The following is a 14,068-nucleotide window of genomic DNA, read 5'->3' as shown; positions in this document are numbered from 1 at the left end:
AAAGTACTACTTAAATATTTTGGGGGGGTATCTGTACTTTACTTTCTTAATGATATTTTTGGCAACTTTTACTTCATTACATCCGAAAGAAAATAAATGTACTTTTTACTCCATATACATTTTCCCTGACACCCAAAAGTACTCGTTACATTTTAACATGAAAATTGTCCAATTCACACACTTATCAAGAGAACATCTCTGGTCATCCCTACTACATCTGATCTGGCAAACTCACTAAACACAAATGCTTCATTTGTAAATTATGTCTGAGTGTTGGACTGTGCCCCTGGCTATCCGTCAATATAAAAAAATATTTAAAAAATTGTGCAGTCTGGTTTGCTTAATATAAGGAATTTGAAATTATATATACTTTTGATACTTAACTCTTGGGGCTGGGTGTCCCGCTAGCGGGATTGAAGCCGACAACATCCGGTGAAATTGGAGGGCGCGCAATTCAAATAAATATTCATAATATTAAACATTCATGAACATACAAGTGTCTTATATCATTTAAAATCTTAACTTCTTGTTAATCCAACTGCGTTGTCAGGCTTTACGGCGAAAGCATACCATGCGATTACCTGAGGATAGCGCCCCACATCAACATATTTTTCTACCAGGACAGGCTTCACAAAATCACAAATAACGATAAAATAAGTCACTTATCTTTGAACATCTTCCTCTGTTTGCAATCCCAAGGGTCCCAGCTACAACATGAATGGTCGATTTGTTAAAAAAAAATCCTTCTTTATATCCCAAAAGGTCTGTTTAGTTGGCGCCATTGATTTCACTAATCCACTCATTCAACATGTAGACAAAGGAGTCCAAAAAGCTACCGGTAAACTTGATCCAAACAAGTCAAACAATGTTTCTAATCAATCCTCAGGTAGTCTAAAATGTAAATAAACTATAATATTTCACACTGAAAGTACTATGTTCTATAGGAGAGGAAAATTCGTAAGCACGCGCCTTCTCCCTCGCGCGCTGAAAGATTTTTTTTTTTCAAAAAAGAAACCTGAAACCTTGAAAAAAGACTGACATCTAGTGGAAGCTATAGGAATTGCAATTTGGGTTACGGACATAAGGGTTTCCAATAGAGGTCGACCGATCATGATTTTTCAACGCCAATACCGATTATTGGAGGACCAAAAAAGCTGATACCGATTGTTCTGTTACTGTTACTCAGTAGCAGGTTGAGTATTCTAATAGGAAGTTGCAGAAATGTCTACACTTTCTGCTAGTTCATAACATTTTGACCATAGCATACTATTACCATGCGCTTTTCCGGCTGTACTTCCACTACTTCCTGGTCATCAAGGTCAACCTCTTGGCATTGCCCATGGATTTCCCAAACTGTGAAGAAAAACTTATACGTCACTCAAGTGATGGGTACTTCACTTGTATGGTTCTGAAACCAAAGGTGAACTTGGAGTTGATTTAGGCCTCCTACCCACAGTTCCCCTTGCACCCTATCCCAATGTATGTGCTGAATATATAGTAGTTACTACTTGAGTTAATAAATAAAATCTCACCTGAACAAGCCAGCAGACTGAAGGCAAGGAGGACCAGAGATGTCTTCATGATTTGTGCTGGTAGAGATGTGAAGAGTAAAAGTCGTGTTGGGGTCTGGTAAAGTGACTTAGGAATCAGACAAGCCCCTTTTTATATAGAAGCCCCTCTAGCCACATTTCCCTTTACAAACCCCACCTACGATTTATTGATAGTACATCTCACATTAACCAGAAGACACAAACCTTACAAGTCAACAGGATATTACGTGGAAGGACAACATTTTCTTGTGGTTTAGACCAACAGTACATACTGATGAGGAGTAATCTTCATAATCACCTTTTTCCATCTCGACACAGTCTGATTTTCATTGTAATTTAATATTAGTTAGTCAATTACCGATTAAGAAATGTGTTCTGTGTTGGAAAGAGCAGGTGTTCTTATTTTTTTGTATAATCAGTGTATGTTTCCAGCAGAATACACCACTCTGACATATGGATTAAAACTTGTTCAGCTAGCTTACAAGTGATACATTTAGGGCTATATTTACTAAGCTAACATATGAAGTTGTTTTAAGATAGTAAAAACATGGACCATTTAGCTATTTTAATTTGTATTTTAGGACACCTGTAGGTATATATATACCTATTTTATATATATATATATAACAATTACTTGATGAAGATTTTGCCCCTACTGCTATAGAAACCAATTTTATAACAGTTTTGAAGTGTCTGAAATGCATCTGAGATATTGGAGAGCTCAGGATAACATCAGGGACAAAACAAATGTTATATCAGTGTTTGTGGTTAATTCCAGAGTACGCGTTTCCACTGCACCAGAGTCCAATGTCGGCGAGCTTTACACCACTCCAGCCGAGGCTTGGCATTGTGCATGGTGATCTTAGGCTTGTGTGCTGCTGCTGGCAATGGAAACCCATTTCATGAAGCTCCCAACCTACAGTTTTTGTGCTGACGTTGTTTCCAGAGGTCGTTTGGAACTCGGTAGTTAGTGTTGCTACCGAGGACAGGCGATTTAGAACGTGGTATCCTCGTGACCAAAACAGCAGAGAAGTTTAGCATCATGCTTCAATGCTCTTAGTTGTTTTGCGGAAATTGTCCCACTATGTTAACTTTGTGAATCTACGTCGTATCGTTGAGTCTACCTTTAAAAAGCTGTTTTCCGGAAATGTACTCTTAAGGGTTTAATAAAGAAATCACACATTCCATATGGATAAAAACTTGAGGCAATCCATTCCAGTGATACTGACAATAAGTAAAACACCACTGGGGATGATTGTATTAATTAACACAAGTTTTTTGGGGGAGAAATGAACGAGACCAGAAAAGCTTAAATAATGCTTTCAGTAAGCTTCAAATTAATACAAAATGTAATGTAAAGCTAAGATATCGCAGAATATTCCTCAAATAAACAGTAAACCATATGTAGCCAATGACGATCATTATTGAATTTGGTAATATGGTTATTGTGCGTTTGTTTTATATCTTGGCTAATCAAATTTCGCTACATGGATTAAAACGTACAGTGAATTCTAATCTAAGTGAAAGTAAAGGATCAGTCCCTCCAGGATTCCGTGATTCCACACATTATGCGAGGAACTGTAATTTGACCAATCACCACACTATTTTCGCTAGCTAAAGATTGTAACACTTGATCATTTCTCTCAATCAATGAGAGAAGATTTGAAAAAATACAACTCAGCCACTACTCACACCAAGTTGGGGGGCAACATTGTTTCACATACAAAAACTTAGAAAGTATAGTGCATTCGTTAAGTATTCAGACCCTTTGACTTTTTCCACATTGTTACATTACTCTCACGGCTGTTGAAGGATGAGGACCAAGGTGCAGCGTAGTGGGCGTACATTATCTTTATTTTAAGCAAAATGACGCCAAACAAAACAATAAAAACTACAGAAACATACCGTGAATCTCACAAGCAAAATCGTCTAAACAGAGAACCTCCCACACACCCAGGTGGGAAAAGGGTACCTAAGTATGGTTCCAAATCAGATAGATAGACAGCTGTCCCTGATTGAGAACCATACCCGGCCAAACAAAAAGAAATAGAAAACATAGAACACAAAACATAAAATGCCCACCGCAACTCACGCCCTGACCGAACCAAAACAGAGACATAAAAAAGCTCTCTAAGGTCAGGGCGTGAAAGTTACAGACTTATCCTAAAATTGATTAAATAATTGTTTTCCCCTTATCAATCTACACAAATTGACAATGCGAAAATTTTTAATAAAAAAAAATAATTAAAAAAAAAACAGAAATACCATACATAATTATTCAGACCCTTTGCTATGAGTCTCAAAATTGAGCTCAGGTGCATCCGGATTCCATTGATCATCCTTGAGATGTCTCTACAACTTGATTGGAGTCCACCTGTGGTAGATTACATTGATTGGACATGATTTAGAAAGGCACACACCTGTCTATATAAGGCCCCACAGTTGACAGTACATGTCAGAGCAAAAATCAAGCCATGAGGTCAAAGGAATTGTCTGTAGAGCCCCGAGACAGGATTGTGTCGAGGCACAGTTCTAGGGAAGGGTACCAAAACATTTCTGCAGCATTTAAGGTCCCCAAGAACACAGTGGCCTCCATCATTCCAAATGGAAGAAGTTTGGAACCACCAAGACTCTTCCTAGAGCTGGTCACCCAGCCAAACTGAGCAATCGGGGATAAGGGCATTGGTCAGGGAGGTGACCAAGAACTTCACAAATCAGGCCTTTATTGTAGAGTAGCCCGACAGAACCCACTACTCAGTAAAAAGCACACAACAGCCCGCTTGGAGTTTGACAAAAAGTACCTAAAGGACTCTCAGAACATGAGAAACATGATTTTCTGGTCTGATGAAACCAATATTGAATTCTTTGGCCTGAATGTCAAGCGTCACATCTGGAGGAAACCTGGCACCATCCCTACGGTGAAGCATGCTGATGGCAGCATCATGCTGTGGGGATGTTTATCAGAGGCAGGGACTGGGAGACTAGTCAGGATCGAGGGAAAGATGAATGTAGCAAAGTACAGAGATCCTTGCTGAAAACCTGCTCCAGAGTGCTCAGGACCTCAGAATGGGGTGAAGTTTCACTTTCCAACAGGACAACAAGCCTAAGCACACAGTCCACACAATGTAGGAGTGGCTTCGGGACAAGTTTCTGAATGTCCTTGATGAGTGGCCCAGCCAGACCCCAGACTTGAACCCGATTGAACATCTCTGGAGAAACCTGAAAAAGCTGTGCAGCGATGCTCCCCATCCAACCTAATAGAGGATCTGCAGAGAAGAATAGGAGAAACTCCCCAAATACAGGTGTGTCGAGCTTGTAGCGTCATACCCAAGACTCGAGGCTGCATTATGGGGTATTGTGTGTAGATTGATGAAAACAAAAAACGATTTATTCAATTTAGTGAATTGAAGGAGTCTGAATACTTTCCGAATGCACTGTATAACCGCACCCACAAAGACACACTGAAGTAAATATCTACATAATGCATAATGTTAATATAACATAATATAAATGCCTGAGATCACTCTGCAACCTGTCATCAAAAGATACACCTTGTCAATTCCACTTTTCTAACTCTCAACAAATCAAATCAAATTGTATTTGTGACATACACATGGTTAGCAGATGTTAATACGAGTGTAGCGAAATGCTTGTGATTCTAGTTCCGACCGAGCGGTAATATCTAACAAGTAATCTAACAATTTCACAACAACTACTTTATACAACAGTAGGACCATGACTGAGTTCCTAAAATAATACAGGTCTACCAGTCAAATAAAATACAAAAATGCTGTAAAGCCAACCGGGAAGGGTTGCAGTTTTAGGAAGACTCAAATTAAACATACATATGTTTATGTAGTGTAATGTTTATATATCTGCTTCTGAGAGGATTCTAGCTGGACTTGAGTATAACCACATGCATGTCTTAGTCTGGCAAACTAAAAGGTTAGACACAGCAGCTGTGGGAAGAGACTACGTGTCCAATGATTTGCTCATGCTGCCCTCTCTATAAAGTATTTCAGTATGAACGCATGCATCATGATTCAAACTGTGAAAAGGTTTGTGCATGTTTTAAAAAAATGTCCCCAACCGTAATAGTGTAATAGTGTGGTTAGCAGCACAATGGGTATGCTTAAATAGTTAACAAGGTCGCAGTAGCACCATCCACAAGTTGCACTAACAGAAACCATTTAGTAATTGCTTTTTAGAAATTGGAAATGACAATAAATGGTGATGAAATGAGTTATCCTAACCATAATTGGCTTGGCCCAATCTCTGAGTGATATAGTGATACATTAAGGTGATAACACTGATGTGCGACTAGGAACTTTACCACAGTATCTTGAAGCTCACCCAACACCCTCCTTTGTAGAAATATTAAACAGTGAGAAGAAGGCCTGTCAGGAAACCAAAGTGTGAAGCTGTGTTTATTTAAAACTCACAGCCAGTTGGGTGTGAACATTGTTTCACTTGAAAGACTCATGACGCTCCACCGCCAGTGTTGTGTCAGAGATACAGTGGCTGTGGGAAGAGACTAGGGGGAACATGACAGATCAAAGCGATTTAATCATTTCTCAGCTTGACCATTTCTTCAGTCAATCAGCAAATGTTGGGAGGTTGCATGGAGGTTCAGATAGGTCAAAGGTCGCTGGGTGGAGAGGAGGCTGTGGAGTCCCGCTGAGGTCCCTGCCTGTTTCCCTGACAGGTCCACATACACCATGAAGAGACAGACAGGCCAACACCTAGACAGTAGGACACACAGAACTTACAGATCTCAGTACTGGACAGTCAGGTCACATGATCCAGAGGTAGTGTACAGGGCAGACACTTGGAAAAGACCCAGGCAGCTAAATATAGAAGGACAAGGGTGATATACATTGAGAGAAACCACAAACACACACCTGGCGAGGGTGGCCACTCTGCCGTCCATCAGTCGATTTCCTGCAAGACTCAGGTGGGTCAGGGAGCAGTCATCCTGTGGAACACACAAAGAACCAATCAGAACCATGTTCTCTGTGACTCCTTTTCCATTTTCAGCAAGGGACCAATCAAATCCCAGATATCATGGTCTGCCCTTGACCAGGCAGTTGGTACTATGTCTATCACCCAATATGTCAGTGTTGAGTTGTCAGCTTGGCTTCCAGCTTAAACATTACTAGTTGACATGAATCCTACTTACAGGGGGACCATCACTACATTTGTTCCTCTATTGAAGACCATCTTGCCATAGCTCTCCATTAAGTCAAATGGTGTACACACTTTAAGATACAACCAATGTATCCTAACTACTATATCAGCACATGCTTCTTAGCTTGAATACCAAAGGCAAAGTTGTGCAGCAGATAAGTGGATGACATACTTCCTTTTCAACATGAGGTGCCTGCCTCAGACCCGTGGTTTAGGTTTACTGGTTAGCAGACCACAGAAAACAAGCGCTTTTGGTCACTGGCCTACACACAATAACTCATAATGTAAAAATGAAATAAGACCCTCATGCTATATGGTGTACACACTTTAAGATACAACCATTGTATCCTACTATATCAGCACATGCTTCTTAGCTTGAATACCAAAGGCAAAGTTGTGAAGCAGAGAAGTGTATGACAAACTTCCTTTTCAACCTGTGAAATGTTTTCACAACTTTCAAGGCGCCTGCCTCAGACCCGTAGTTTAGGTTTAACAAACACTTTACAGAGAAACAAAAGTTCCATTACCAGAAACCCAACCAATTGTTTAGACAAATTCTGTTGAAAGCTTCTTTATGATTTTACTGATTTATTTATTGTATTTGCAGTCTTTATCATGTCCCTTCCTGGACAAATTTCCTCAACTAAGTAAATATTTACTGATGAGACTGTGAAAGTTTATGCAGTTATTTAGACAAACAATGTTTAATTCATGTGAAAGTACACAATAGAATATTATTTTATTTTAATTTGTGTGTGTGTGCATTTGTATTTGTGCATTTGTACGTGTGTGTGTGTGTGTTCATCTGGGAAAGGAGTACTAACGTCAGATGTTTTGAAGGAGGGTGGTCAGCGGTTCCACAGCGGATGGCAGACAGATCGAGTTGAGTGAGACATTGAAGAGGCAGAGTCTTCAGGACCAGCTCAAAGCCCATAGAGCACAGGGCGTTATGGGACAGATTCACCAACTTCAGGTGCCCTGTTCCTGTAGGACGATGATATGGCTGATTCTTAGGTCACATTTCAAGAACCACCTCACAAAACAGATAGCAATGTATCCATGTGGATAGCAATGTATCCATTCTGTCTCCTATGCTTTTCACCATTTATATAAATGTTCTAATGCTAAAAAGGGTATCAATGAACCTGTTTACCTGCCAGTGTGCTGGCCAGTAAGAGGCGGTGCTGCTTTATTCCTGCGAAGGCGCTGGCCCGTAGGAGGCTGTGTAGCTACAAGAAGCAGGGTTTGAAGATGCAGGCCAGCAGGGGGAAGCTGGCCATTAGGGGGCAGGCTGACAGCAGGCAGGACAGGGTCCGTCACCCAGCGGGTTCACACTCCAGTCCAACTTCTCCAGACACTACGAGGGGGAGAGACAAGATTTTGTGTAAAAGACAGCCTCATATGTCAGACCATTTTCCAACCACAAATACCTAGCCTGGCATGTCCTGCACACCCACTGCTGCCTGTCAGGCTACTACAGAAAGTGTTGCGGGGCTGTGACCATCACTGAACAGAGGGTACTGAATCATGTGCCCCTACAAGCCCATACAGGGACATAGCACAGAGACTTACAAGTCAGTATCATACAATGACTTCAGAAAGTATTCACACCCTTTGACTTTTTCCACATTTTGTTGTGTTACATCCTGAATTTAAAATTAAATAAATTGAGCTTTTTGTCACTGGCCTACACACAATACTGGATGAATCAATACCCCATCTAAAAATGAAAATCTGAAATGTCTTGAGTCAATATGTATTTAACCCCTTTGTTATGGCAAGCCTAAATAAGTCCAGGATAAAAATGTGCTTAACCTCTTGAAGCCAGGGGGCACTATTTTTATGTTTGGAAAAATAACATTCCCAAAGTTAACGGCCTTTTTCTCAGGACCAGATGCTAGAATATGCATATATTTGACAGCTTAGGATAGAAAACACTCTAAAGTTTCCAAAACTGTCAAAATATTGTCTGTGAGTATAACAGAACTGATATTGCAGGCGAAACCCTGAGGAAAATCAAAGCAGGAAGCTGTTAGGTACTCCATGTTCCATAGCCTGCCATTGCTCCATTTAAAGGGATATCAAACAGATTCCTTTTCCTATCGCTTCCTCAAGGTGTCACCAGTCTTCAGACATAGTTTCAGGCTTTTATTTTGAAAAATGAGCCAGAACGATAACATCGTGTCAAGTGGTCACATGAGTTTTGCTCGTGCAACAGAATTTGGACAGCTATTGTTTTTCCCTCTCCTACTGTGAAAGACATTTGCGGTTGATATATTATCGATTATATATTTTAAAAACAACCTGAGAATTGATTATTAAAAACGTTTGACATGTTTCTGTGGACATTATGGATACTATTTGGAATTTTCGTCTGTGTTGTCATGACGGCTCTTTCCTGTGGATTTCTGAATATAACGCGACAAACAAACAGAGGTATTTGGATATAAAAATTATCTTTATGGAACAAAAGGGGAAAAAAATGTGTAACTGGGAGTCTCGTGAGTAAAACATCCAAAGATCATCAAAGGTAAACGATTAATTTGATTGCTTTTCTGATTTTCGTGACCTAGCTACTTAATGCTTAGTGTACATAATGTTTTTCTATGCTATCGATAAACTTACACAAACGCTTGGATTGCTTTCGCTGTAAAGCATCATTTCAAAATCTGAGACGACAGGGGGATTAACAAAAGGCTAAGCTGTGTTTTGCAATATTGCACTTGTGATTGCATGAATATGAATATTTTTTAGTAATATTATTTGACTGTGGCGCTATGCTCGGAAATCGGTATTTTTGGACACCGATTTGGCCGATTTCTTCTTTATTTTTTTTTACACCTTTATTTAACTAGGCAAGTCAGTTAAAGAACACATTCTTATTTTCAATGGCGGCCTAGGAATGGTGGGTTAACTGCCTTGTTCAGGGGCAGAACGACAGCTCGGGGATTCAATCTTGCAACCTTACAGTTAACTAGTCCAACGCTCTAACCACCTACCTCTCATTGCACTCCACGAGGAGCCTACCTGTTACGTGAATGCAGTAAGAAGCCAAGGTAAGTTGCTAGCTAGCATTAAACTTCTTATAAAAAACAATCAATCAATCATAATCACTTGTTAACCTCTTATGTCGACCCTCTACTTTTTTGAACATTCTGTTAAAAATCGCGCAACATTTCAGCGCCCTGCTACTCATGCCAGGAATATAGTATATGCATTTGCTTAGTCTGTGTGGATAGAAAACACTCAGACGTTTAAAAAACTGGTTAAATCACTGCTGTGGCTTTACCAGAACGGCATTTACATCGAAAAGCACAGGAAAAACTGATCACTGAAAATGGGAAAATATATCCATGCGCTACTTGATCCCATTGATAAAGGTGAACCACAATTAATTGACTGGGGTTGCAGTACCTACAGCTTCCACACGGTGTCTAGAGTCTTGTCATTTCCCTTCGAGTTTTTTCTTGGTCAAACACATGCAGGACACCGTATCTCCTCCGGTCTAGGACCGGATATTTTCGTTGAGTTTCTAGCCGGACATTTTTCCAGACGGACAGCTAATGATCTTTACATCGCCTCCTGATGAATTTTATCGCTTATTAACGTTTACTAATACCTAAAGTTGCATTACAAACGTATTTCGAAGTGTTTTGTGAAAGTTTATCGTCGACTTTTTGAATTTTAAAAATGACGTTACGTTTTGAAACAATGTTTTTCGTTTATCACACAGTCTACATATAACGATATCTAGGCTTTATATGGACCGATTTAATCGAAATAAAGACCCAAATAGTGTTTATGGGACATCTAGGAGTGCCAACAAAGAAGATGGTGAAAGGTAATGAATGTTTTCTATTTTATTGTGCGGTTTGTGTAACGCCAAAATGCTAATTATTTTGTTTACGTCCCCTGTGGGTCTTTTGGGGTGTTGCATGCTATCAGATAATAGCTTCTCATGCTTTCGCCGAAAAGCATTTTAAAAATCTGACTTGTTGCCTGGATTCACAACGAGTGTAGCTTTAATTCGATACCCTGCATGTGTATTTTAATGAACTTTTGAGTTTTAACTAATACTATTAGCATTTAGCGTAGCGCATTTGCATTTCCAGAGCTCTAGTTGGGACGCAAGCGTCCCGAGTAGAAGCAACAGGTTAACTACACATGGTTGATGATATTACTAGTTTATCTAGCGTGTCCTGCGTTACATATAATCAATGCGGTGCGCATTCGCGGAAAAAGACTGTCGTTGCTCACTCTGAGACTTGGAGTAGTTGTTCCCTTTGCTCTGCATGGGTAACGCTGCTTCGAGGGTGGCTGTTGTCGATGTGTTCCTCGTTCGAGCCCAGGTAGGAGCGAGGAGAGGGACGGAAGCTATACTGTTACACTGGCAATACTAAAGTCCCTATAAGAACATCCAATAGTCAAATGTATATGGAATACAAATGGTATAGAGATAAATAGTCCTATAAATACTAACTACAACCTAAAACCTCTTACCTTGGAATATTGAAGTCTCATTTTAAACGGAACCACCAGCTTTCATATGTTCTCATGTTCTGAGCAAGGAACTTAAACGTTAGCTTTTTTATATGGCACATATTGCACTTTTACTTTCTTCTCCAACACTTTGTTTTTGCATTATTTAAACCAAATTGAACATGTTTCATTATTTATTTGAGGCTAAATGGATTTTTATTTATGTATTATATTGTTAAAATAAGTGTTAATTCAGTTGTTGTAATTGTCATTATTACAAAAAAAAAAAAAAAAGACAGATTAATCGGTATCGGCTTTTTTTTGGTCCTCCAATAACCAGTATCGGTATCGGCGTTGAAAAATTATAATCGGTCAACCTCTAGCATGTATTTACAGTCAGTGTGGGGACGACATCCTCGATACACTTATTGATAAAGCCAGTGACTGATGTGGTGTACTCCTCAATGCCATGGGAAGAATCCCGGAACATATTTCAGTCTGTGCTAGCAAAACAGTCCTGTAGTTTAGCATCTCCTTCATCTGACCACTTTTTTTATAGACTGAGTCACTTCCTGACTGACTGGTGCTTCCTGTTTTCATTTTTTCATGTAAGCAGGAATCAGGAGGATATAATTATGGTCAGATTTGTCAAATGGAGTGTTGCGCATTTAAAATGCTGATAGAAATGAGGTAAAACTGATTTAAGTTTCCCCTGCATTAAAGTCCCCAGCCACTAGGAGCGCCACCTCTGGGTGAGTGGTTTCCTATTTGCTTATTTCCTTATACAGCTGACAGAGTAAGGTCTTAGTGCCAGCATTCGTCTGTGGTGGTAAATAAACAGTCACGAATAAAATAGATAAAAACTCTCTTGGCAAAGAGTGAGGTCTGCAGCTTATCATGAGATACTCTACTTCAGGCGAGCAAAATCTAGAGACTTCCTTAGATTTCATGCACCAGCTGTTGTTTACAAATATACACAGACATCCTCCCTTGTCTTACCAAAGTGTGCCGTTCTATCTAGTTGGTACAGGGTATTTCCCGCCAGTTTAATGTTTTCCATGTCGTCATTCAACCACGATTCGGTGAAACACAAGATATTACAGTTTTTATGTCCTGTTGGTAGGATATTTGTGATCGTACATCGTCTAATTTATTGTCCAATGAATACAATATATATATATTTGATATTTTGCGAAGTAGCCACCATTTGCCTTGATGACAGCTTTGCACACTCTTGGCATTCTCTCAACCATCATCATGAGGTAGTTACCTGGAATGGATTTCAATTAACAGGTGTGCCTTGTTAAAAGTTCATTTGTGGAATTTCTTTCCTTCTTAATGCGTTTGAGCCAATCAGTTGTGTTTTGACAAGATTAGGGGTGGTATACAGAAGTTAGCCCTAGCTGGTAAAAGACCAAGAACAGCTCTAATAACCAAAGAGAAATGAAAGTCCATCATTGCTTTAAGACATGAAGGTCAGTCAATCCGGAAAATGTTAAGAACTTCAAGTGCAGTCGCAAAACTATACAACAAAGGCTGTACAACAACAAAAAGTTAAACAGACAGATTTGAATAGGGATTATTTTATTATGTTAATTAGTTTGAAGCCCAGTGCAGTTAAAATATTGATTTTTCTATATTTTAAATATATTTCCACACTATGATTTGGAATAATACTGTGAAATTGTGAAAAGTAGGGTGCCGCAGCCTCTCTCGCTTCAGGAACAGAAGAGATTGTTTCCTGACCGGTGGCAGTGCCTATGGAGTGGGGGCTGCTGGGAAACGTAGGCCAGATGGTGCCGAAACGTAGGCCACAACAACGCCGCAGAAGAGGTATACCGAGCGTCCTCCTGGTCAGACTTCGGAGGTGTGCACACCACCCACCTCTTTTGAGTATATTACTCGCCAATTTCCAGTCTCTAGATAACAAGGCAGATGAAATTAGGGCTTGCTTTCCAGAGAGACATCAGCGATTGTAACATACTCTGTTTCAATGAAACATGGCTCTCTCTGGATTTGTTGTCCGAGTTGGTACAGTCACTGGGATTCTTTATGCGTCGCGCAGACAGAAATAAACATCTCTCTGGGAAGAAGAAGGGCGGGGTTATATGCTTCATGATTAAAGACATATGATCCGGTGCCGACAGAGATGGCGGCCTCGCTTTGCGTTCCTAGGAAACTATGCTGTATTGTGTTTTTTTTACGTGTTATATCTTACATTGGTACCCCAGGTAATCTAAGGTTTAATTACATACAGTCTGGAGGAACTAAAGGATTTAAAAGCAACGTCAACTCACCATCATTACGACCAGGAATACGACTTTCCCGAAGTGGATCCTCTGTTTTGCCCACCACCCAGGACAATGGATCGGATCCCAGCCGGCGAACCAAAACAACGACTCCATAAAAGAGGCAGACGAAGCGGTCTTCTGGACAGGCTCCGGAGACGGGAACATCGCGCACCGCTCCGGAGCATACTACTCGCCAATGTCCAGTCTCTTGAGACTGTAACGTTCTTTGCTTCACGGAAACATGGCTCACTCGAGACACGCTGTGGGAGTCGGTACAGCCAGCTGGTTTCTTCAAGCATCGCGCCGACAGAAACCAGCATCTTTCTGGTAAGAAGAGGGGTGGGGGGGTGCTTTATAATTAACGAGATATGGTGTGATCATAACTACATATAGGAACTCAAGTCCTTCTGTTCACCTGATTTCGAATTCCTCACAATCAAATGTCGACCTCATTATCTACCAAGAGAATTATCTTCGATTATAATCACAGCCGCATATATTCCCCCCCAAGCAGACACATCGATGGCCCTGAATGAACTTTATTTGACACTATGTAAACTG

The sequence above is a fragment of the Oncorhynchus nerka genome, linkage group LG18, assembly GCF_034236695.1.
Source record: "Oncorhynchus nerka isolate Pitt River linkage group LG18, Oner_Uvic_2.0, whole genome shotgun sequence".
NCBI lineage: Eukaryota > Metazoa > Chordata > Actinopteri > Salmoniformes > Salmonidae > Oncorhynchus > Oncorhynchus nerka.
Note: the sequence above shows the minus strand (reverse complement) of the source record.